The sequence below is a fragment of the Pinus tabuliformis genome, chromosome 1_1 (assembly GCF_031772625.1).
Source record: "Pinus tabuliformis cultivar Carrire ecotype Pingquan chromosome 1_1, CPIR1, whole genome shotgun sequence".
Taxonomy (NCBI): domain Eukaryota; kingdom Viridiplantae; phylum Streptophyta; class Pinopsida; order Pinales; family Pinaceae; genus Pinus; species Pinus tabuliformis.
The window spans coordinates 243,090,392-243,112,937 of record NC_142297.1 but is presented as its reverse complement, the minus strand read 5'-3'; the positions used below and the strand labels follow the sequence as shown (position 1 = coordinate 243,112,937).

The 22,546-nt window shown below is 38.7% G+C and overlaps 1 protein-coding gene across 2 annotated transcripts in view; it reads right to left on the bottom strand.

The window, feature by feature from the left end:
- Positions 1–8,979: 8,979 nt before the first annotated feature.
- The window catches only part of LOC149212421 (uncharacterized), a 52,901-nt gene continuing 39,334 nt past the window's right edge, over positions 8,980–22,546 (bottom strand). The window contains exons 3-5 of one of the 2 annotated variants that reach the window (XM_089391841.1): positions 9,471–9,532; positions 9,221–9,386; positions 8,980–9,091 (exon numbers count right to left, since the gene is read on the bottom strand). The gene's annotated coding sequence lies outside the window, so the exon portion shown is untranslated. Of the gene's footprint in view, positions 9,387–9,470; positions 9,533–22,546 lie in introns of both variants that reach the window. The other variant, XM_089391840.1, reaches the window with a different exon arrangement.

The following is a 22,546-nucleotide window of genomic DNA, read 5'->3' as shown; positions in this document are numbered from 1 at the left end:
ACAACGTGCCTTTCAGCATCATCAAGTGTCCCCCTTAGCCATGAAGGCCTCTTCCTAGAAGAGGAAGGCTCTTACAGAGGGGAATCAATAGGATCCATAGGTCTTCCACATGAGCAGCTTCTCATCTTCCTTTTCCTTTGGTTCCCTGGTGTCAACTTCTTTAGATCCCCTTTGAGTAGGAAGATTGTCAACCTTGCTAAGAGCCATATCTTCGTCAAAGGTGACATCATGGCTAATCTCGATTTCCCTTTGACCAGCCACATAGATTCTATAGCCCTTAGTGTTTTTGCTATAGCCCACGAAGATTCCTTTCTTTCCAGATGCACCCAATTTATTCATCTTCTCCTTCGGCACATGAAAATATACCGGATTTCCAAAAATTCTAAAATGAGATACGTCAGGTTTCTTACCAGTGAACATCTCTTCAGGAGTCTTGGGACCTAATGCTTGATGAGGGCATCGGTTTTGCACATATACAACGGTATTTGCAACTTCGGCCCATAGAAACTTCAGAAGTCTTTGATCGTGAAGCATAGCATGGACAGCTTCCACAATCGTACGATTCTTCCTTTCTGCCACACCATTCTGCTCAGGAGTATATGGTGTTGTAGTCTCCCTCTTAATGCCAGCTTCTTTGCAAAAGTCATGGAACTCATTGGATTCATACTCAATCCCATTATCAGTCCTTAAGATCTTGCTTTTCTTTTCGGTTTGATTCTCAATCAAGGCTTTGAAGTGACGAAACCAAGTGAACACTTCATCCTTCTTTTTCAAGAAGTATATCCATGTCTTGCGAGAATAGTCATATGTAAAAGTGAGGTAATATAAATATCCTCCCAATGAGTTCACAGGCATCATATCGGATATGTCTGAGTGAACCAACTGCAATATATCAGAGGTCTTGCTTAGGCTTGAGGGGAATGGTCCCCTTTTGAGCTTCCCTACGGCATATCCCGAACATACACCTAGCGGACTTCCTCCGACTTGATATAATGAATCAACTCGAAACCCAAGAGTGAAAGCTTCTTTAAAATTCTTTTTCCATACACATACCTTGCCATCGATGAAGGTTACCTTGTAGCCTTTGTCTTCCATTGTCGAAACGAACACCAGGGTCTTTTTTAGATCAGGTACATATAGGACTTCTTGCAAATGGATTGTATTACCCTGATTCAATTGAAGAGTGACATTCCCTACACCTTTCACAGGATATTTTGCGTTGTTCCCAAGAACAATTTCCAGGTTGGTCTCCTTCTTTATCAGATTAGAGAGAGCTTCTTTGAAACTAGTGAAGTGCCTTGAGGCACCACTATCAATAAGCCAATTTCTCAGTGTGTCCGGGGGAGCAGTAGTAGAGACTCGAGAGGGCCACTAGTAGACAATATTTATCTTGCTTATTGTTAGCAACATTAGATTAATACCTGGAGTTTCTTGCCTTCTTGAAGGGTTGTCCTCTTCCTTGATTTTCGACATTTCTTTTACCTCTGCCATTGGACCTGCCATTCCTTTGATTGCCTTGAGAGTGATTTTGGTCATCATCATGGTGTGAGTCCCTTTTATCAGGGCACTCCCTCGCATAGTGGCCCATTTTATTGCAATTGTAACATCGTCCTTTTCTTCCACCCTTCGGTCCAGCCTTTCCTTTGGATTTAGCCCCAAAATTGTTTCTTCTTTTAGCATGAGAAGAAAAGGTAGAGGCATGGCCTTTAAGTGCAAGCATTTATTGCTCTTCCATCCTTATCTCTTCTTGAATACATCTAGCCATCAATTCCTCAAATCCTGAGATGACATTATTGTTGAGAAGGGTAGTCCTAAATATATACCATTCAGGTGGCAGTCCTCCAAGAGTTGTGATAGTCATTTCCCTGTCAGGAACTACTTCCCCAATAGATAGGAGATCATTCTTGATCTAGGTGATCCTTAAGAAATATGCTTGCATACTCTCATCTTTGCCCTTCTTAATTTCCTTCAGCTTATTTCTAAGGAACAGAACTTGATTTGCATCATTAATTTTAAATAAACTCACCAGTCTATCGTAGATTTCCTTGGAGGTTGTCAACTCGGAAACATAGGCCACCAAGCACTTGTCGATAGAGTCCCGAATGATCTTCCTTGCTTTGACTTCTCCCTTGGACCACTTGCTTTTGGCAACAACGGATGCATTTGATGGAGGCGCAACAACATTGCCTCTCACATGGTCCAACACTTCCTAATCTTCTAAAGTCAGATTGAGAGACATCTTCCATCAGTGATAGTCAGACTTCTCACAGAGCTTGTCTTCGGTGGGGAAGACTGTCGAGGACCCCACGAAGTTTTTAGGATAGCCTTGCCAACCTTCTCTTCAGTGATTGCTCTTGCTCTTGCTCTTGCTTGGGCTTTGTCTTCACCTCAGCTCTGATACCATGTTAAATTATGGTATGTTCTATGCTTAGAGCAGTTTACTTCTTTTCTTCTTATTAGCCACAGATTAGCAATCACATATACATTAAGTAAAGTGCAGATAGAACATTAAACGATCAACAGAAAACAAGCCAAGACAAGAGACACAAGATGTGGCAGCTAGCCAAGGACAAACCCCAATGCGGGGAAACCCTTTGATCAAATCTTCTTTTATCTTCAATAGTTCAGCAGAGAGAAATAGTACAAAATCAGAATTCTGTAATTTTATATCAGCAGCAGCAAACCCTAGATTAGCAAAGTCAAACTTGATCAAACGAGTTGAAATTGACCTCCAATATGCTTGGTCAATTTCCGGTCAACTAGCCCTCGAACAGCCTAAAGAAACAGCCCTTGAACAACCCCAAAAACACAGTCAAACTGTTGTTGATTGAATTCAACCTGTTGCCCAAAAATAGGGCAGTCAACGCTGGTCAAACCTGTGGACAGATTGCCTCAGTTTTTGTGCCAAAATCTGCGGCCTGCCTAGGAGAGGCAGCCATACCAAAACCGCACCCCTTGATGAGTCAACACTTGGTCAACGTAGGTAAAAGAGACCTTCAGCAACTTTTGCGTACTCCTTGCCCTAATGCGTCCTCCTTCCTACGTGTGAGTTGCTTCTTGTATAACCCAAAGCTAAGGTGAGAGAGAGAGAAGAATGAGTGAGATGAGATGATGAGAAATGAATCAACCTCTCTTGTATTTATATGATTCATTGGGCATGTGTGCCACACATTTAACTCCTGGCCGACCTTAGCAACTTGTCAAGTAAATACAAATAAATTCATATCTCCATAAATACTTGTCGGAATCGAATGATCTTTAGATCAATCCTACACCTCTCGACAAGAGGAATCTAGGAAAAATATTAGCTGCCATAAATGAAGTGACCCACATGGAGTTTGGCCCTAGTTTCCAATTTTAACAATAATGCCCTGTCTTCTAACAAGCAAAACATCTCACTTTGCTCATATCCTTCTTCTATTTACCCTTTTGCTTGGCCCCACTTATGGAGCCCTCCTTGGCCTTCTTCTTTCCCTTTGCTGCTAGGGCAACATTCTCCTCATCTCCCCCACCTCTCTTGGCAGTCTGCCTTATCCCCTCTTCATGGAAATCATCCCACATTCTTTCCCAATCGAAAATATTCTCCTGCGCAAATATTCCATCAATGAAGTCATCCCAACTCTTAGTAAAACCACTCATTGTTGATCTAACTAGTTGCTCATCAAATATGTTTTCACCCACAGTTGCCAGCTCATCTCTTACTTGGGTGATGTTGGTGAGTTATGAGGATACAGAGTCAGTTTCAGACAACTTGGTTTGTCTTAGTTTCTCCCTCAACACCATCTCCTTGTTCTCATTGGAACTTTGGAAAAGTTTAATTAATTAAGGATGCAAACATCTCAAAGGCATAAGTCTTCCTTGAAACATGGGTAATATGGTGGTCCTTAATAGCATCTACAAGGAGACTCTTGGCCTTAACATTTCCCTTGTTAAAATCATCTAGTAATATGGGATCAATGGGGCGATCTACTGTACTCTCTACAGTATCCCACAGTTCAAACACTTGAAGCACCAACACAAACCTCTCCTTCCATGAGCTAAAGATTTTAGCCCTGTTGACCACTACTGGTCAACTACCCATGTAGTACACCCTCTTTTTCTTTGCGAAAAGGGGCAGCACCTGAACGACATATCCGTGCCATCCTGCCATCATCAGCAACTTGATCATTTTTTATTGTAAACCCAGTCTGCATGTATTAATTGTAAATAATCTAAGCAGGCATGAGTCGTGTATGTGAATTGCCTAGGTGGACCTAACTTTCTAGTGGTAATCTACGTCCCGGAAGGTTTTTCGTCTCACCGATCCATGGATTGGCAGAGTTTTCCTTCAAACCTGACCCCAAAGCCGGGATGGATTTTGTCATTGGAATTTTAGGAGAATCCTAGTGTGTTGATCTGCTAGATTATAGTTGTGTCGCAGAACTGGGTGATTTGTGAGGGTCTGTATTGAAGGGGTTTTCCCCCTTAAGATGTAAATTTGTAAAAGTCATCATGAAATGTGTCTTGAGGGTTGAAAGATGTTTTAATCCCCTCATGAGTCCCAAGTCCTAGGTCCTAGGTGATGTTACCGAAGGCTTAGTTCCATGATCCATTTTAAAATGAAATGAAAAATTAAAAAAAGAATAAAATTAATAAAAAAATAATTAAAAATTAAAAAAAAATTATTAAAATAATAAAAAAATTAAAAAATAAAGCAAAAACCCTAACTAATAAAATAATAATATTTTAAGTGAATGCATGCAAAATATCATTTTTTAATAAATCGACGGATGAGATTAAGAGATGTCTTGATCTTCATCGACGGTCGAGATCATTTCGACATGGATCACTCGAACTAGCCGTTGGGATCATTTCCTTTATATAGGGTGCTAGAGGTCATATCAAAAAAAAAAAAGATCTGTGAGTCTGATACTGAAGAAGCTCTCTTGTAAATCTGTTTCTGGTTAATAAAAGAAGACTTTGGGGTCCATATCTTGTTGGTGTTACTCTCTTGAAATGCTGTGAGATTGTTTAATTTTCTGCATATTTTCTTTTCAGCCATTAATAATAGCTTTTTTGTAGAGTATTGTGGGCACAGGTATCTTGTCCACTTGCTAGGGTTTGAATGCTGTTATGGTTTCTCAAGTAATGGCAGGTATCTCCATTACTGTTTGAGATCTAACAGCATTTTTGCCCTCTTTATTGACGGTTGTTTTGAGCTGTGCAGAAAACATTTTCTGAAGGAATTTTGTGGGCGTTCGGGGAAGTTCTCGGCTGAACCAGCCAACTCCCACAAGCATTTTTTGCTGAGCCCAGTTGGATTTGATCCTGGGTCTATCATTCGGTTTATTTTTCTAATTTGCATGAGAGATTTTCTGAAGTTCTTCACAGTGAAAATCTGAAATCTTTATTGCTGAATCTGGCTATAGAGGGGCCAAAATTTGTAAATTAATTAGCTGTTTTTTTGGGGTTTTGCTTATATATAGGTTTAATTAGGGTCTTCAGTGATCTTGTCTTTTTCAGGCTACCAAAAACAATGACATGAACCTGTGGGAGCCTACGGATCAGCATGCGTTTTATTGATCACCGCTGGAGAAGCATGAATGCAAAGGCGTTTTTGCTGCTGCCTGGTATCGGCAGCGATAATATAGTTAATCTGCGGTTCGAGAATTAAAAGCATTTAGCACATTCATAAATCTGGCGTAATTTTTCTATCTAACACATTGCCGCATAAAGATCCGCCGTCCAGCTTATCAATGTGCTACCATTGAGAATATTCAACCCGCAGATAGAGTTAGGATTTTTGGTTGCCGCTGCAGCATGATCGCAAATCTTGTCCGCTCAAACTGTGCTTCAATCGCTTGAATCCGGCGTCGGTGAGTTTTTCAAGTTTATTCGCTGTCCCTTCCGCCGTCGTCCAGCTTCTCCACGCATCTGAAGCTCCTCCTATCGAAACCGCACATGAACCTGCAAAAAATACGCAAACCAAAATCGATTTTTTTTGTAAGCTGTCCAGGTAATCTGCGGCTCAGGTAAGCTTCAAACCAATCCGCGTTTCAGTCATTCATGATTTCGGGATTAGGTTTCGGTTTTATTTGTAGTATGGGTGAGACTGTTGCGTCGTTCTTCTGCATAAGGTTTTATTTGCGTGTGCGGACAAGTGAAATCGTATTTTGTTTGATTATTTTGGATAGGCTAGCGTAGATGTCTCAGATTTTAATTTGTTTTATATAGTTACGATTTTAGGTTTTTAAGATTTTGATTTAGTTTTTTAGATTATAGTTTAGGTTTATATATTTGCATAATTTACTTTTTAGATTTTAGTTAGATTTTAATAGATTCTTTATTTTTAGTTTGAGATTTAATTTTTTAGGACTTTAAAATTTGCTTTTAATATGAAAAATAAAAATATATATATATATATTTACTTATAAAATTTTAGCCAAGGTTTTATTTTATAGTTAGATTTTAGATTTATCTTTTACGATTTATTTTATTTAGAGTTTAATTTTAATTTTATAAAAAAATAAAAATAAAAAAAATAAAAAAAAAATTGGGCTCACCAATATCCACCTGGATCAATGGCACCCATGGAGATGATGCAAGGCACCCAAAACTAGGTTTTGGACACATGGAGATGTTTTGAGGCTTCATTTGAGGAGCCTTCCTCAAATTGTGGTCAATCATGATAGTTGGAGACACATCTAGCCCTTGTATTGCACTCTTGATGAATTTTTAGACATAACAGGGCATGACATTATGCTTAGAGAGACCTTACAGCTCACACATGTAGGAAAATGATGGCATGTTTTATTTTGTTGAGCTATTGGGTTGGATTGTAACCCATTTACCTATGTCTACTCAAAACTCGTTTGGGCACTTTTAGTTTGATTAATGGATGTGATAAACCTATAAAAGGAGGATCACTACATTCATTTTGTTCATCATCACTTGTGGATTTCAGCCTCCTTAGAGATAGCTTGACTTAGCGTTTTGCTACTTGCTACTTTTAGAGATGTGATATTTTGTGGGGCTATTGCTATTGGAGTCTAGTTTATGTATTGGAGATATCTTTTTGGGATTGAAAGAAGGCAATCTCTTGGAAAATTTGTGAGTATATTTGTCGATTTTTAATGATTTTACATGTGATGAATATTTGTTAAGATTTTTTATTGCTCCTCTAAATGAATACTTTTAATGGAAAATCTTGGTTAATTATTGCACATTAAATCTATTTTCCTTGAATTCCCTAGAAGACCTCCTAGAGAGCTTTCTTCTAGTTAATTTCTCCCCTAATAAAAAGATAGCTAGGGTTTGCAAGTGAAAACCAGGGTTTTCTCCATTGCTCCATGCATAGTTTTGATATCTCTTAAATTTAGTCCTAAAATAATCCATCACCCAAGTAGGGTAAGGCACTCGGATCCTTGTGGTGGTCAAAATTTGCCAAAAACTTTACCTTTTCCTTCTTTTTATTTCCCTAGGCCCTTTGGGGCTAGGGCTAGGGAAAGGGCCAAATTCAACTAGGTTTTTCTCAAAGGAAGTCATTGGAACTTATTCGGCTTATTTTCACCCTGATTGACCTCATACACTCAATCTATCTCTTTCTAAGGTGCAATTTGCCCTAGTAGGGCTAACGTCATCAACACTAGGTAATATGTGCCCTAATAAAACCCTAATCCTATACAAGGCTTCAACTTAGGGCTTATTTGAAGGTTTGCCATCACCTTTTGTTGATTTTATCATTAAGCAAACCTTTTCTTTATGCTTGCATGCCTAGATACTCTTTAGTTGAGCTCCACCTTGAAACCCTAGGTTTTCAAGCATCTTTTAAAGCTTTATCCATGGTATGTTGCTCCTTTACATAGAGAATTGTGATTTAGTCCATTGAAGAAGTGCCTTGCTTAGCCTTTCACATATATCACTTTGAGCCAATTGACTTATAATATCCTTTAGGTGAAAAACTAGAAAGCCTCTCCAGTGGTGAAATTCCACTAAAGAGCAAGAGGTGGAGTGTTGAGGTGAAAGTGGCAATCCACCTCGTTGTTGCATCTTAGCTCTTGCCTTGTGAGGCCCTCACAAGGCCTGCTAGAATTTCAGGCAACACTACTGACGTGATCATTGTCTTGTGACGTGGTCTGCTATCTTTCCCACATTTAGGGCTAGAACAAACCTGTCACCATTAGCAGATAATTTAAATCAATACAAACAAATAATCTGACAATTGCTCAGCCATCTGATAGAACCCCGGCATGGCATAAATCAGTAGCTTGAAAAGTAGTACTTTATCATGGGCACATGCTCAAACTTAAATTGATAAGGATTCCTTGTAATCTCATTAAATTGATGTAAGTCTGTTTCACAATGGAACTGTTTGTTCCAAGAAATTATATAGGATGCATTTCTTTACTAAAATTACAAGGAATTCCTTTGAAAAAAGCCAAAAAAACACTAACATTTGAGCATGTGCCCATAATAAAATATTACTTTGAATGATATTCGACATAAAATATAACTTTCCAATCTCTCTTTTTGGTAATTTGGAATGCAAAATTTTATTATGCTCTAACAGTACTATTGCTATTATTGTCCACAGCAAACTATGCTCTTTCTCATAAATAGTAGGATAGTATAAATTTATAAAAGCTTATCGTGGTCTAGCTGTGAGGATTTCTTCAGTGAGCTTACTATTCTTGCCAATTTTATAACTTGCAAATTTCTTAAAATTGCTCTGGAAGAGACTTGACAACTTTTGCAGGGTGTCTTCATAAGCCACTGCAAAAGAGAGTGTGCATACCTTCAATCTATTTTAAATCTTGAAACCTCAACATCCAATAAAAGAAAATTATAGATTTTGTGGACCATACTAACATCCGAATGCTGAGAAAAGGAAAATAAAACACTGGCGAATGTATAGTTGTATTTTGAAATCCATCATCATGACATACCATGTTCTCAGAGTGCAATATCTATGAGGGAAAGCCCTCAATAGCATCTGGAATATGAAGGCCAAATACAGGTGCTTTTGTGTATTTTGCATCATGAAAATTGCCATTGTTTATAGCATCTATAATTCTACGGGTATAAACAAGCTTGATTCTGTCCTATACCATAGCTGCATCATAATTTGTAAAAGTTAGACATGATTTGACTGTAGATTATAGTAAAAGATATAGTTCAAATCAAAGCAATTAGTTACAAATAAATCTTATCATATAAGTTTGGCTGGCATGCAATGCAGTACCTCCCACCAGATCACCCAGTGTTAACTAGCCATGCCTTGTACCATGCATTTGCATCTTCTCTGCCAGCATTTCTGCAAATTTGGACAGATGCAGCAAAAAAAACACTGCTCTAAAACAAGCATAGAATGTTGCACGTGGCTCCTTAACTCCTTCAATGCTTGCTACCTGAAATCATGAAAACATTCAAGGACCGAGCAATCTCAAGAAGACTGAAAAAAGAATATTTTGTGTAAAGCCAGTCAATCTTACCAAGGCAGTGTAACCACTGATGGAGTGATACATGGTTTGGGCCATTGTACTAGCTCGTTTCTCTGCCATTTAAAGATAAACAAAGCAACAAGAAGACAAATTCATTATAGGTAAACATGTTTGCAATTTGACGAAGGAAACTGGAAACTTAAATTGCTACTCGTTAAATTAAAGACTTTCCAATAATAGATACAAATTTGAATGAATTAGAGACGAAGTCAAAGTAAAACAGGGATAAATTCATTACAGATAATCCTGCTTACTATTTGAAGAAAGAAATAGGAAACTTAAATTGCTACTAGTTATGTTAGGGACTTTCCAATAATAGGTACAAAATTTGAATGTCTTATAAACTTTCTATGTCCCACCAATGTTTTAAAACTCCGACTCCGACTCCAACTTGGCCGAGGGTCGACTCCGACTCGGTCGGCTCGATTTCAATGACTCGATCGTTGTAAAAAATACATTAAATATTTATTTTTTATAAATTTTAAAAACACATAATTTTAAAGATTTTCATTCATGTTTCCAAACACACAGCATTAGAATATTGATAGAAGACAACATATGATCAAAGTAGGCTCATGAATATATCCATTATATCAAAATGGCACCCAGTGCATTGTCCAATACATACACGATGATGATATAGAGATCAAAACAAAAACACATAACCAAGGAGGCTATAAATGGCCTCTACAACAAAAGTCTGTGACCAGTACTACTAGCTACTACTAGAGTTGCCAACATCATCTGGCTCAGTGTTACTTGGGAGCGGGAGCGAATGCAGGGAGCGAGAGCGAAAACGGGAGCGGGAGCGACATTTTCAGAAGCTCCCGGTTTGGGAGCGAATCCCGAAGGAGTTCGACAACCAATGTCACTAACATCAAGGTACATAGAGGGATTGGTGCTCTTGATTAAATACGAGTTCCATACCCTAATACATGACAAAATTCAATAGAAACATTGCAATCCCCCAATCCTGAAAAACTGATAAATCTGCTGGATTTTGAATAAAATCTAAAATTCTACTTTCTCCATATGAAATCCAATGAGGCCGGAATCACTCTCAAACATCCCGAGTCATTTCATGGTAATGTTAAAAATTTAAGTAAAATGATGAAAATGAAGATTAAGGAGAATGTCACTTTTACTTTAAGAATTTAACATTAACATTACCATGAATAGCATATCAATACTAGGAGAGGGGAATGGACCCCAAAGACCAACAAACCAATTAATAAAACCATTTGGAGTCCCCCACAGTCAGAAAAAACATAAAAAAATCAAAAAACTTGCATTTTTGGGGGTTCACTGGCCGCTTTCCTTGACCCGGCCAGGTGGATATGGACTCGGCCGAGTTAATACCGAGTCGGCTGAGTCATGCAATGACTCGGCCGAGCTGGTATTAACTCTGCTAGCCGAACCGATTCAACCATCGAGTTGAAATTTTTTTGGCCGACTCGGACCAACTCGGCCGAGTCGGTTCCGAGCCGGCCGGGTTTAAAAACACTGTGTCCCACTAATCTTTTCAACATGAAAATAAGAATATACTACACAATGAATATTTCATAAGAAGATAGCAAAATGTAATATCTCCTCTTTGATAAAACACCCCACTAGCCCCAGGCTTGAACGCCAAATGGTCTTCCTCAAATGCTCAATTATGATGGATCACTTGAATAAGCAATGTTTGGTCCTGCTACCGCAAAATTAGCAGGCTTAGTGCAAAGCCCCACTAAGCAACCTAGGTCTATGCAACAAGAGATCGGCCACCACCATCAGCTCAGTGTCTTCTCTCCAACAATTTAGTGGTTAATATAATCCCACAAGGGAGACTTCCCTACAAAAGATCACCAAAGGATATTCAGTAACAAAGGCTTAATGGTGATGCAAGGTCTAATGATTGAAGGAAAATTACCAGCAGAGCCTAGAAAGGCTAAGGTAAGCATTGCCCAAAGTTCGAGTATGCTTCCTTAAGACCTATGTAATTTAGGAGAGAGATGCTATGAGTTAGGGTTTGTAAGGTATGCAGATTTAGAGCACAAGATGGCATATACCAACTCTAAAAGATGGCCTATCAAGCATGGATCAACAAAGGAACAAAGCTAGTGCGCGAATGTGCGGGAATGAAAAAAAATCCGCCCCCACAAAATGGAGACTTGAACCCAAGACTTCTACTCTCTTAAAATAGCTTTGAACCAATTGATCTATACAAAAAATTTGAGAGAGAGAGAGAGAGAGGGGGGGGCCTTGGTTTGCGTGCTTGCCTTGAGAAAGCTCTTTTTCCCTACAAAACACAAAACACAAAACCCAACACGAATATGCAAAAAAAAACGAACCTTGCGGCTCGAAGTTAGCTTTAGCCAAAAAACTAGAAATCTTAAAAAAAAATCTCAAAGTTAGCTTTAGCCGAAAAACTAAATATTTTTCTCAATGTTTCTGATTTTCCGAGATCACACTAAGGTGCAGGGAAAAGAGCATACGCATGAGAAAAATCCTTCCTTTCTGTTTCTGATTTGCCCAGATCGCATAGAGTCGCGGGGCAAAGAGCATACGCAGAAATGAAAGGTATAGATCCGGTTAAAAAAAAGGCTAAATAAACTGAGACCGAAATAAGCAGAGAGAAAATAACAGTAAACTGCAAAAAACATTGTATACCTCCCGATCTGAAAAATGACGCAGCTAGGGCTACCGGAAACCTTTTCGCGTGAAACGAAAGGGGTTCCTCACTGGAACAGATGCTCCGAACGCAACAGAGCAGTCCTCTCGGCCCGAAAGCAGTCAGAAACAGCAGATCTAGGAAACGACAGCCGCATGCAATTCTACCGGCTTCAGATTTGGATCACCAACGGACGCGGCCCTCAAATAGCTCTGATACCATGTAGGAATTTACAGGGTAAGTTCCTCAGAAAGAATACCAAAAGGACACCGCTCACAACCAGATCACAGATCAATACACCAGTATTTTTGACGTGGTTAAAACCCTCAAAGTGCAAGGAGGGAAACAGTCCACGGCCTGTCCCAACGTGGGTACTACAGGCAATTTATTAATCAAAGAATGAAAATTTACATAAGCTTCTCTCATGCACGGATTACCCGAACAATGACCCTCCATGCGCTTTAAATAGAACTCATGGACCAATCGGGTGTCAAGCCACGGATCAAGTGTCGGTAATACCGAGGTGAGAGTGAACCGTCGGAGCACTACAAATCGTGACCGTCGGATTGTAAGTTACAAAATGTACAACCGTAAAGAAACACACTTTACCTAACTCTAACCTAACTCTATACTAGACCAAGTTGAACTTAACTATATCCTATGTGTCGGAATATCCTAACAAGGATGAGGGCAAATAAAGTTGTTTTTATCACTGAAACATGCATAAAACAGCAATAAACAAGATGATGTTAGTTCTATTTTAGAGTTTTAACATGCAATTAATGCTAGAGTTTTTCTTTTTTTAATTTTGTTAAATGCAATCCCTTTGCTAGGGCAATGACAAACAATAAATTGTTGAAAATGCAAATTTAACTTAATCTAAACGGTAGTTACCAAGAAAAGAGAGAAAAAACAAAGAAATTAGGGTTTAATTAACACCTACTAGACTAGTACCTTGACTTGATCTAGAATAAGTTTACTTAAACATTCAACAAAGTCAAAGGTCACAAACCAACCTTGAGGTAGCTCTAAAACATAACAAAATGCCAAAAACAACCCATACATATGGGAACAAATGCTCTCCACCATGACATCATCCTCCAAGGACAATCAATAATCCATCAAGCAAGTGACAAAATGGTCCAAGAGTGCTCTTCACTCTAAGAAATCCTCAAAATGCATGGGTACATCTCCAGAGAGCACCTCCTCCACCATGACATCATCCATGAAGAGGCTTATACTATCCTTCCAAGGCATGTACGAATGACGTGGCATTATTTAGGGCAAGTGTTGGCACCAAGGAAGAATGTGCTAGCCCTCTGAAGTCATCTTAGTGACATCCATCATCGTCTGCTTTGAAACAAGGCATCATTTATCAAACAAGGTCAAGACCAACTTGCAAGCATCTTGGGTCCATCTGGCCACATCAACAAGTAGTCCAACACCCAAACTCTCAAGCTCAACATTTTAGCATCTAGAGATACATCAAGAGGTGTAGAATCATGTAGAAGCTTCTCAAGGCCCAACACTCATCTTTAGAGGGGCAACGTTGGAGCCATAAGGTCATATCTAACCTCACAACAAGGAAAAACACCCTTGGAAATGTGTTGGAAAGGAATCAAACCATTCGTTAAGAGATCTTCACTACATGTGCGATACCACCTAAACAAACCTCTCAAGATAAAGTGAGATCAACATCATTAGAGACATAAAACAATTAAAGCATCATAATGGACCATATCTAATGCTCGGGGCACAAAAATACTTCACACAATACTTAACTTCAAATGTCTAACTAGCTCAAGATCTGTAAGCAAGTTACCTCGCTCATGTTAGGGATGATTAGGTCAACAACCCTATTAGGTGTTTTCGGCCTGCAAGGGGAGTGACATGTCCTAGGTAGACCCATCAATCCATAGGTTTATGTGATAAGGTGGTCATAGAATGGAAAAGGCTTCAAGGAAGATGCCAATGCCATGAGACCAGCGAAAAGAGATCCAACATCCTGAGTATAATGAAGCAAGGAGGAGGCAATCATGAAGGCATGAGTTTCACCTTTCCTCAACCTATGTTTTCACCCCACTATTGCCCCTTTTGGTTTGATGATTTATCATTTCTTAGTGCATAGCTTAGGAGACCAAGCTTGCTTTGTGCTCTTCCAATATCCCTTACAGATGTAGCAGTTTATTGCTCATCGAAGTTGGGACATTTAAGAGTTCCATTATGTTAGAAGAAGTAATAAATGCTTGAGGAACTGGGTGATGGCTAATCAAGGGGGTAGAACTCATGTTAGGCTTTTTCCTAGGTATGAAATAAGTCTTGTGACCATTGCGAGTTGTGCATTAAAGAGATGAAATCTCCAAACCACGAATCCTAGTGCAACTTGAGTAGATCACCCACAATCACCTCAGCAACCTATCTTACTTCTTCCAGCTAGCTTTCCTACGGCTTCGAGAGGGCTCCCCTACAAATCACTAGGGCTTAAACAAAACAAGGCAAGGTGATATCACAAGTAACCCCAATGAATGGATTGGTTTTTTAATAGAAAAAGATATAGGGGTGATGGAAGGATACAAAGACCAGAGCCAATGTTCAAGGGCAATAACCAGGTTGTGCAATCACAACACCTTCTTTGTCAGCTCTTCCTTTGGGACTAGAAGGATGAGTAATTCAAGGTGAAACTATCCCACTCAAACCAATCTCAATAGACCTACAAAGAATCTAGCTTCAATAGGAGGACTGAGGAGCCCCTACCACTATACCAACAGTGCCACTATTAACCCACACTAAGGTTGAAGATTCCCTTTAGAGGGCTTGTCCAACACAATAGAATGTCTTCTTGATCGAGGCTAAGGGAAAGATGAAGATCTTGGAACCTAGACTTCCCATTCCAAGTGATTGTTTATCCCTCCAATGGATCGTGCAGCAATATTTAGATCACCAAATTTATACCAGTAAAATTAATCATTTTTAAAGCACAAGTTATAGGCAAGAACTAAGAACAAAAGGCATAAAAGAATCAACTTGAAACACTAATAGACCAAGCAAATCTTTATTAAGTCCCCAACAAGAGGAATACTCCCAATCGCCAACCATAATTCTCAAATGAAGAAGCACCTCTCTTTCTAGGAGGAGTTTTTAACCCTTTACAAATAAATAATTATTCTCTTTATAGACGAGTTTTTAACTCTTTACAATAAAATAATATTATTTTTTAAGAGAAGACTTCATCTAAAAAGGACCAAGTCTCTTTCTAACTTAGAAATAATAATAAAAGAAAAGTGGAGAATGCCACATGTACAATGATATAATCTTAATGGAGACCTACAAACTTATAAGTAATTTATCTCCTTAATACTCGATACCTTCAAATAAAATGCCCACCGACCCCATGACCCACTTGCATTATTAATAAAATATTAAAACACCAGTTGATCAAATCCTTGTATCCATGTGACTTGAACAACGTGTTTGGATTGATGCCATGGAGCCAAACTAAACCCTGGAATAAAGATTCCTGCTAAAAGCCTTGGGAAAAAAGTCATGATTCTGCACCACGCTCAAGAGACAACTGACTGAATTCACCTCGTGGTCAAAGCAACTTCATGCACTAGTATATTCATTGCAAGTTGGACTCATTCAAAGGCGATTCTTGTGCTTCAATAAACCTCGCAAAGAGACAGCCAAAGTTGACGAACAATCACTGGTATACCATTCGACTGTAATAAAGGTATCTTTTGAGCACTATTCCAAAAGACAATAGCGAAACACCCACCAAAAAGTAGACCAACCCAGACCTAATGACATCCACCTAAACCTTCAGCAAAAACATTTTTTTTTAAACGCCAACAACATTGTTACAAAGCCCAACTGCCTCGACACATGTAGCCATGATTACGACAGCCATCATAACCACCACCTTCACGAGATCTGCGTAGATTAATTTATATTGGGGTTAAGCCAAATTAATCACTCGGAACTTACTATTTTATCTTTCCTCAAGTGTTGGACTCAGATTTACCACAAATAGGTTACTCACACAATCCCTACATTTTCAAAGTTTGAGTAATCAGAAGAAAAAAAAAAACCTTTTTCGATTTCACTTTGGCACTCCTTGAAACACAGTTTTTCATTCATTTCCTTCAACATAGAGAAAGAAGCTCACAAACCCATATCTCCTTGCTTTCTTTCCTTTTTTAGTCTGCATGTATCTTATAATTCTAGTCATAATGAAAGATGCATATCTTGAGAACACTTTGGTAAGAACCTCGTCATTGACTTCATTGCGAAGATCTCTACACAACAGGCAGAAATCATTGAAACTTTATAAATGCAGTGCACAAGAGTGGAAATTGATCTTCCCCTGGTACAATCTAGTGTCATAAAGTTGAATGCTTACATAGCCTTGAAATTAACTAAATTGAGTTTTTGTTGTTGCTCATCCCACTATCATACTTCAATTATAATCCATTCCAAAGCTTTTTTATTCATATATTGCTTTAGCCCTTTGAATTGGCATACAATAGACCAAGCATGTTAACTCATATGGTAAATGCCAACCCAATTGAGGAATCGTTGGGCCATAATTTCATTCTTTCCAGTTTGATCAAGATGACACTGAAATCTGAAATAGAACCAATGTTCCCCTACTGACTGGTAATTTCATAATTTCTTGAAGCAATATTAACCTCTTTCTCAAGGGAAGAATACATTGCCCATGTTTTATTTATTAACGCTGATGAATATACCAAAACTATTTCCACCACCAGGTTTTCTTCAGATGGAATTTCAGGATGTTGATTCACCACTGCCTTAACCTGATTTAAATCAAGAGGAATAGCTCCATCATTGCAAGAAACCATCTCCCCAGTCACATTATTTACAAAATCGGTCTGCTCGTTAGATTTCACGTAGTGATTTCAACACAGATATGTTTGCTAGTGAGCTTGACACCTCCACCAATTGACAAAGATGCTACAACTAATGGGTTTGAAATGAGGAGGCTATTTAAACAGTCGCATGAACACATTTTAATACCCTCAGTCATCCAAATATTAGTATCATATGTTTTCATTAAAAATCTCATTTGTTTTCTTGGATAAATTGCATGATAAAGGTTGTAATCACCAATGATAGTTCGTTGCCTGTAAACCGTGCAAATATCCCTGAGATAAATCTTACTCATTAATGCCACCATCTCCAAACAAGCACCAATGAAACTCCAATCTGCTCCATAAACAATTAAATGATCCTCTTGTTGAGCGGCCCTATCATAAACTAGGGAACTGTTTTTATCATAATAGATGTTAGATATTGCATTGTGTTGAAGGATCTAGGGCAATTAGGTATAGTAGGATTCTTCTTGACTTGATAACAATTTACGAAGCTCTTTTACAATTTATCTTGTTAGCTTAATCTTCTTATTATTATTAATGCATGTGTGTTTACTTCATCAAACTGCTACCAAAAATATAGAACAAGAACACAAGATGTTGGCTCTCTATCAGGGCAAATCCTCTCTCTCTTAGAGAGGAAAGCCCTTTCGTAAATTTCTCTTATTGAAGCTTCTTATTGATCAATGCCAAACCCTAGACCCTTGACAAGAATATCCTCCAAGCAAAAATCAAGTCCTTCCTTCTTTCTGCACTTTGTCTCTTGGCACTTCGTCCTCCTCCCAGCACTTCGCTCCCCGACACTTTGATGATGTCGTTGCATGGAGAGGACTTTGACTTTGCTTGGAGAGATATTCTTTGACTCTTATACAAATATATACATGGTGTAACATGCCCTTAAGGTCTTCAACATTTTCTTTTGACTCTTTGACTCACCTATAGCACTTTAACATGTGCTAGACCTATTTCAATGAGCAAGAAACTCATTGATAAATATAACAAAAATAATATTTCTTTTCTTGAATAATTACAAATATCAAAAGTACATTTATAAAGACCGAACATAGTTACACTTTCTTCAACACTCCTTCTTAACTAGGGAGGTATTCATAAATCATTACAAGGTATTTAGCTATTTTTCAATCTTGAAGAATTCACATAAGAGAAACCAGATTGGTAATCCATCTATTATAGCATCATAGTAACCAACATTGTTCATAGCAAGGCCTTTGACTAATAGCTCTGTCTCTCATAAGATCAGAGCACAATGTTGGCGAGACCAATGACTTATAGACACCTTAGTCATTGTCTCTCAAGGTACATACCCACTCGGATGTTCGCTGAGTATGACCTTCTAGGATTGTTCTTGTCTTGGGTTCCCAGGCCTCAAAGAATATCGATCCTCTTGCCTACTCTTGTCTTGGATGCCCTACACATCCTCAAAGAGCATCGAATGCCAAATGATTACTCAATCCTCCCATTCTTTCTTCCCAAGTGAAGACAAGAATGTTGTGTCTATGCCCAAGTTTCCTCTAACAAGGAACTTGCCCAAGTTCCTTTGTAATTGGAAACTTGTTAGAACTCCCTCTTAGCTAGGGACTTGTCCATTCATCAGCAACTTCTTCTTCATGGGTTCTTCAACTGCTTGATCTCCTTCTTTCCTTCAATGTCATAAAGTCCTTGTTCGAACTTCTTCTTGGTAGGGCACAAGCCATCGATCACTTTCCTTCCTAGTTTGTCATGTCATTGCTTCGTTCGTGGAAAGTGGCCTTCTTGATATATATCAGGTCCTATTGTCATCTAGCTACTCCTTTGTCATCTTGTCTATGCTTTAGAATATTTTTCACATGGATGCTTAGTTGTACTTGCTTGTTCACATACTTCGATCTAGTAACCCTTCATGACTTCATCCTAATATTGCTTCAACATCAAATAGTGCTTTTGTTGGATGGCTTCTTCATCATGACATCTTTGTAGAGTTGAATCAATTATCTGCTTCTTCATATCTCCAAGGCCTTCATAGGTGTCAAGGGTCCTTTGATCTTTTTCTTCCTTTGTTAGAGTTGTCATGCCTTCTTTCGGGAGATGTCTTTAATGGATCTTGTCAGATAGTGATTCTTTGTGACCATGATGTTCTTCACATGCTTGATCTCTTTCTTCATTTGCTTCTTCTTGGATAGATTAGTCAACCACCTTATACTCCTTGTGGGAGCACTTCTTCATGTTTAACTTCATTGCATTGTAGTACATGCCTTCGAGCATGTCATTGGTTAAAGAGATCCTTTTATATTTGATCATGTCATACAACTATTCCCATGACTCAATAATATATATGATGGCATGACTTAACTTTGATGCATACATACCTCATCTTGATTCTCCTTTGATCATCTTGACTTCATTTGATTGTCCTTGGTGTGGCCCTTCTTGCTTCATCTTTTCTTGCCTGCATATCATCCTTTTCTTGAATCCCATGAATGGGACTCCCAATGAGACATCTACTCTTGTTTATGAATCTTCTTTTGAAGATTCCATCAGAGGATCTTGAAGACCCTTACCCTGCAAATGTTTCTTCCTTTTGATGATAGAGGCATTCTAAGATTCTTAATCATGATCAATTATTCTTTCATTGTGGATGAGGTCCTATAATAGGTATGCTCCTTCTACATGAATATCTTGAGCTATATCTACCATGTTCCTATATTCTAGAAGATATCTTTAACCATGCATTCTATTCTATTTCTACATGCTCCTATACTACTCAAAACTTTGAAAGAAGACTTTAAGTAAAGAGTTTGACTTAGTCATAGTAGAGATCTGGAGGATCTTCCTTCTTTTGCTTCTTGTCTTCTTCTTTCACCTCTTGAGTTACATGAGCTTCTTCCCTTTTTCTTTTGTTGTTGTTGTCATTCTTAAGTTTAGGACAATCCCTTTTGTAGTGTCCATATTCTTGGCATCCAAAGCATTGGACTTTGGACATATCTCTATTGCTTGTTCTTCGTGAACCAAATTTGCCAAATGTTCCCTTTCTGTTGGCCATGGTTGCAAATGCTTGCTCCTTTGAACCCACATCATCCTTTGCTTTGAGTCTAGTTTCCTCTATCTTGCATAGAGAACATAGTTCACTTAGTGGGGTAGATTCCTTCTTGGCATATATGCTTGATGTGAAGTTGCCCCAATCCTCAGGTTGAGCATTGACTACTATAGTTGTCATTTCTCTGTCAGACATGACTTCACCTAGCTCTTGAAGTTGATCCCTTATCTTAGAGATCCTCGTGAGGTATGGAGCTATTCCTTCCCTTGATATCTTCATCTTGTACAAATCGTTCTGTAGAGATGTCACTTCTCTAGCTGTGCTTACCGAAAATAGCTCTATTAGTTTATCATAGATTTCTTTTGATGTTTCAAGTTTGGAGACATAAAGAATGAGAGAGTCCTTGATAGATTCTATTAGAATCCTTTGAGCTCTTGTCTCATCCTTATTGTACTTGGCTAAGGCTTGAGTTTGTTCCTTAGCGGGGATAGTGATATTCCCTTTGATGTGATCTAGAAGTTCATTCTCTTTGAGAAGTAAATCAGTCTTCTTCTTCCATGCAAGGAAGTTATTGGTCCCAACCAATTTGTTGTTTTCCTTGCAAAAAGACATTGAGGTATATTCAGAAGGGGACATATACTTACTTGATAAAGTTTGAGATGTGGTGGACTTGCTCTCTTCTTGAAGACTTGATGGCTTGCCTTCCTTGGATCTTGATGTTCTTCAAGTTATTGGTCCCAGCGAATTTGTTGCTTTCCTTGCAAAAAGATATTGAGGTATATTCAGAAGGGGAGATATACTTACTTGATAGAGTTTGAGATGTAGTGGACTTGCTCTCTTCTTGAAGACTTGATGGCTTGCCTTCCTTAGATCTTGATGTTCTTCAAGTTGCTTTCTCCAAGTGGACTTGCTTGATGATGAGATTTGCTTGATGACTTGTAGCTTGATGTAGGTCCCTCTTTGATTTGCTCTTCTTGTAGGTGCCTTTATATAAGGCTTTTCTTCTTGCTTCGTAGTCTTCCTTGATGAATGATAGATGGTAGACCTTCTTGTCCTTGATGTGATTGAGACTTCTTGGCTTGATGCTTCAACCTTGTAGATGTTCTTCCTTGATGAGTCACCTTATGAGTGTTCTTGAGATGCCCTTTCCTTGATGTGTCACCTTAGCTCCAATACCATGTTGAAGAATCTAGGGCAATTAGGTATAGTAGGATTCTTCTTGACTTGATAACAATTTGTAAAGCTATTTTACAGTTTATCTTGTTAGCTTAATCTTCTTATTATTATTATTAATGCATGTGTGTTTACTTCATCAAACTGCTACCAAAAACATAAGAACAAGAACACAAGATGTTGGCTCTCTGTCAGGACAAAACCTCTCTCTCTCTTAGAGAGGAAAACCCTTTCGTAAATTTCTCTTATTGAAGCTTTTTATTGATCAATGCCAAACCCTAGACCCCTGACAAGAATACCCTCCAAGCACAATCCAAGTCCTTCCTTCTTCCTGCACTTTGTCTCCCGGCGCTTCATCCTCCTTCCGACACTTCGTTCCTCTGCACTTCGTCCTCCTTCTTCCAGCAACTGGTGATAGACCTTGTTATGTGAGCTCTAGAAGAGAGACTTATCTTTGATCCTTAGTGAGATCCTTCACCTATGAAGATACTTTCCTTCTCTTGTCCAACCGAGCTTCTTCTTGATGTGTAGTTGCAGACTTGATGTGACAGCACTGCAGCCCTAGTTTCTCGCACGTGTGGGAGGTTTCCCTTATACTTTTGGCTCCTTTCTCCTTCGCTTGAGAGACCCTCTTTTTCACTTGAGTAGGAGGCCTTATAGGCCTAAGTTACTAGCCCAAATGATAAGATATGTATGACTGTGATCTTGCTGCTGTTATGACCGCAGACTGCCCTTTTTTTCTCGCACATGTGACTGTTTTTCACCCTAAAAACAGTCCCTTCAACTTCGGTTAGACTTCTCCTTCTTCGCTGCACTAGAGGCTTCTTAAACTCACTTTCCCTTCACCCTTATCTCGTCTTCCTTCTCCCTGATTTCAGAGGTATTGTAGGCTTGTCGTTAGAGGAGTGGACAGCCCCTATATATAGAGGACTGTCCCTCCTTTAGGCCAACTTGAGGCTGACTTGAGGACAATAGGCCGACTTCACTTCTTTTGCATCAGCAATGCTTCTTTGATGATGTCATTGCATGGAGAGGACTTTGAATTTGCTTGGAGAGATATTCTGACTCTTATACAAATATATACATGGTGTAACATGCCCTTAAGGTCTTCAGCATTTTCTTTTGACTCTTTGACTCACCTATAGCACTTTAACATGTGCTAGACCTATTTCAATGAGCAAGAAACTCATTGATAGATATAACAAAAATAATATTTCTTTTCTTGAATAAATATAAATATCAAAAGTATATTTATGAAGACCGAACCTACTTACACTTTCTTCAACACATTGCCTAGCAGATCCTTCCACTGTGA